General features: G+C 43.2%; 2 pseudogenes; both read right to left on the bottom strand.

Moving 5' to 3' along the window:
- Positions 1 to 256: 256 nt before the first annotated feature.
- LOC148163564 (uncharacterized) lies at positions 257 to 2,066 on the bottom strand (annotated as a pseudogene).
- Positions 2,067 to 2,068: 2 nt separating this feature from the next.
- On the bottom strand, positions 2,069 to 3,549 carry LOC148163563 (uncharacterized; annotated as a pseudogene).
- Between the last annotated feature and the right edge of the window lie 252 nt (positions 3,550 to 3,801).

Here is a 3,801-nt window from a genome sequence, read left to right as displayed (position 1 = left end):
CCCAATCAAGATCGGTCACCACAGCCTGCACTGTAACTCCCTTCTTTGCATGTTAAATCAGAAGCATGAGGATTTCCAATTGGCTGGGTAGCAGACTTAACTTCCAGTTCAAAGGAATCATTGCTGTGCCTCCTGGAGGAAACATTCTTCCCTTTAGAAATAAATCCTTTTGGGGGCACCTGGCAGGCTCAGTTAATAGACAATGTGACTCTTGATCTCGGGCTTGTTAGTTTGAGCCCCACGTTGGTTGTAGAGATTACTTAAAAATAAAATCTTTGAAAATATTTAGAAATAAGTCCTCTAGGCCAGCAAAACCTAATATCACAGGGATAGGAAACAAAAATTTTGCTAGTGAGTCAATAAGAGTAACAGTGAGTGATACCACTCGCATTTCCACCCCTCGATTCCTGGACCCATGCATCCTGGCTATGGACGAAACAGCACCATCTATTAGATGCTAATTTAGACCACACATAGCCTCCTAGAGAACCTTGTCCCAGCTTTGCAAGGTATTTCCACCTAGTTGGCACTGTAAACAAATTTTCAAAGGCCATTCCTCCATTTTATCTAGCCAGTTGTTTCAGGATGGTGGGGAGCATGGTAAGACCAGTAAATTTCATGAGCATGGGCCCATTGCCATGCTTCATTTGCTGTGTGATGAGTTCCTTGACCAGAAGTGATGCTGTGTGGAAAAGTATGATGATGTATAAGGCATTCTGTAAGTCCACAGATGAGAGTTTTGGCAGAAACAATGCACACAGGGAAAGCAAATCCATACCCAGAGTAAATGTCTATTCCAGTAAGAACAAAATGCTGCCCCTCCCATGATGGAAGCAATCCAATGTAATCAGGTACTGGCTAATCACCCTGGGGAATGGTGCCATATCTGGGACTCGGGGCTGGTCTCTGCTGCTGGCAGGTAGGGCATTCAGCAGTGGTCAAAGCCAGGTTGGACTTGGTGAGTGGAAGTCCATGTTGCTGAGCCCATGCATAAGCTCCACCCTGCTACCATGGCCACTTTGTTCACCATTGGGTGATAACAAGAGTGGCTGAGGAAAGAGGCTGACTATTATTTACAGAAAGTGTCATCCTGTCCATTCCATTATTAACATCCTCCTCTGCTGAGGTCACCTTTTGGTGAGCATTCTCATGGAACAAAAATATTGTCATATTGTTTTTTTTTCCATTCATAGAGGTCTATACACATATGTCATCCTCAAATTTCTTTGTTATCAATTTTTCATTCATGTTCCTTCTACCTTCTAAGTCCTTGACCATCTAGTCAAACAATTGGCCAGAGTCTGTGAATCAGTATATAATCACATGCCTGGCCATTTCTCCCAAGCAAAGTGAACAACCAGGTACACTGCTCAAATTTTTGGACACTGGGAGGATTTCCCTTCACCACTATCCCCCAAGGATATCCCAGAAAAGAGCTAGGGCGCTGCAGCTCTCTACTTTTGAATGGTGCCTGTGTATCATGCAGAGCCATTCATAAACCAGGTCTGAGTAGTCTTTTCTTTGTTAACTGATCATAAGGAACTCCCCATGAGATCATAGGCGCAGGCTAGAGAAGAGAACACAGTGTGCCACTTCTTCATGGACTTGCTTGGGCCTTAAGACCTACTTGGGCTTGATGATATATATACCACCTGCATTTGATGATGGAGTGCTGCTGTGCCCACCCAACTTTACAGTTTTGTGAATCAGGTAACACCCACTTCCTGTTGGGCAACTCAGACCACATGGTAACTTGGTGGCCCAGGTTTAAGTATTCAGTCTCTGTTAAGGCCCAGTAGCAGACCAAGAGTTATTTCTCAAAAGAAGAGTAGTTATCTGCAGAAAATGACTGGACTTTGCCCCCAGATTCTAAAGGCCTCCTCTGCAATTCACCTATAAGGACTGCCAAAGGTTCCAAATAGCATCCGTTTCTGCCATTGACACTTCCACCAGTGGATCCACCAGTGGATCTGGTGGATCAGACAACCCAAGGGGCAGAGCAACTGGAAGGTAGTTTCAAGCTATTGCAGAGCCTTCTCTTGCTCTAGACCCCAGGTGAAAGCAAATAATTCTGATGGTCTTTATGAATAGGTACGGAGAAAAAAGCATTTGCATGGTCAATAGCTATATACCAGATACCAGGCAATGTTTTAATTTGCTCAAGCAAGGAAACCACATCTGGTACAGCAGCTGCAATTAGAGTTAATACCTGGTTGAATTTAAAATAATCCACTGTCATTCTCCAAGATCCATCTGTCTTCAGCACAGGCCAAATAGGAGAGTTGAATGGGGATGTTGTGGGAATCACCACCACTGCATCCTTCCAGTCCTTGATGATAGCATTAATCTCTGCAATGTCTCCAGGCATGTGATATTTCATTGGGTTTACTATTTTCCTGGGTAGAGGCAGTTCTAGTGGCTTCCCCTTGGCCTTTCCCACCATAATAGCCCTCACTCCACAGGTCAGGGAATGAATGTGAGATTCTGCTGGCTGCTGAGTATGTCTATTCTAAATATGCACTCCATAGCTGGGGAAATAGCCATAAGATATTTTCAGGGACACACTGGACCCACACTGAGATAGATCTGAGCTAAAACTCCATTGGTTACCTGACCTCTATTAGCCCCTACTCTGGCGAACTGTAAAGACATTTTGGGTCTCTTGATATGCATATTATCTCAGAGACAGTATCCAGCAGTTCCCAACCCCCAAAGGTCTGACTATCTCCTCTTCCCCACTGCATAGTTATCTTGGTAAAAGGCTGTAGGTCCATTTGGGGAAAGCTGTGAGAAAGATTTATAGTATAAATTTTCAGTAGTATTCCAGGGGTCTTTTCTCAAGAGCTTGGCCTCCCCTATGCTACATTCAAAGGGTTCTGTATCTGTAAATTGGCTCAAATCTGGGAATTATTGAGAGGCTGTTGATTCTCAGTTTTTATGATTCAGTTTAGGCTTTTTTTCATTTTACCTAGAAGTTTCCTGCTTAAATAAGGCAAGTAAGAATCTAGCAGCCTTCCTCTCTATTTCACTTTTAGGAACACCGTCAACTAATCACCACCATAGGTCTGTGTGAGGCTGATTCCTCTGAGTGCTACAGTGATTCTGCTGGGTGCTACGGTAGCTATGCCCACTCTGCCTTTGATGGTTGATGCTGCCATTTGGATCCTCCCACCCTAGAATGGGCCAACTTTTGGTTTATGTTTCAGTCAACTAACCGGACAAACTGTTGGAAGCTTTTATAACCCCCAAGCTACAATATTAAAAGAAGAAATCTCTGTTTAATGGCCCCATATCTATAAATTCAGCCAAATTAATGTTCCCTTAACTATTATCCCACACCTGTAACCAACCCCACACATAGTCCTTGGATTTTGTGTCTGCATAAATTAGATAAGTCAACCTTTAGAAGACAGCACACCTTCCCATGGGTCACAATTTGTACCTCATCTTTAGAGGCCTGCCACAACTCAAGTCTAAGTACAGATCCCCATTCCAACTTTTAGGATCCAGTTCCTTCTCAATTAATGCCCTCACTTTAACCCTAGACATCCTGCAAGATTTTGTAACTCAGAAAACTTGCACAACAACACTCTGGGTTTGGTTTTCAGCAATGTACCCAGTGGTTACAGGAAGTAACTTTCCTCCTTCAACAAAGACATGGAAGCTCTTGGGTCATTGATGTCATGCACGAGCTGGGATCCAAGTCCTTGGGCTCATCTTTTCCTCTTCTCACTTTGTCCAGCAACATTAGGAGAAACCATTATACTAATTATTTTATACCATTATTATATATATATTATT

Source organism: Eumetopias jubatus, unplaced genomic scaffold, assembly GCF_037043125.1.
Source record: "Eumetopias jubatus isolate StellerSeaLion01/CBP00866 unplaced genomic scaffold, mEumJub1_p1.0 scaffold_9, whole genome shotgun sequence".
NCBI classification, from domain to species: Eukaryota; Metazoa; Chordata; class Mammalia; order Carnivora; family Otariidae; genus Eumetopias; species Eumetopias jubatus.
The sequence above is the reverse complement of the archived record's forward strand: the minus strand, read 5'-3'. Positions and strand labels throughout refer to the sequence as shown.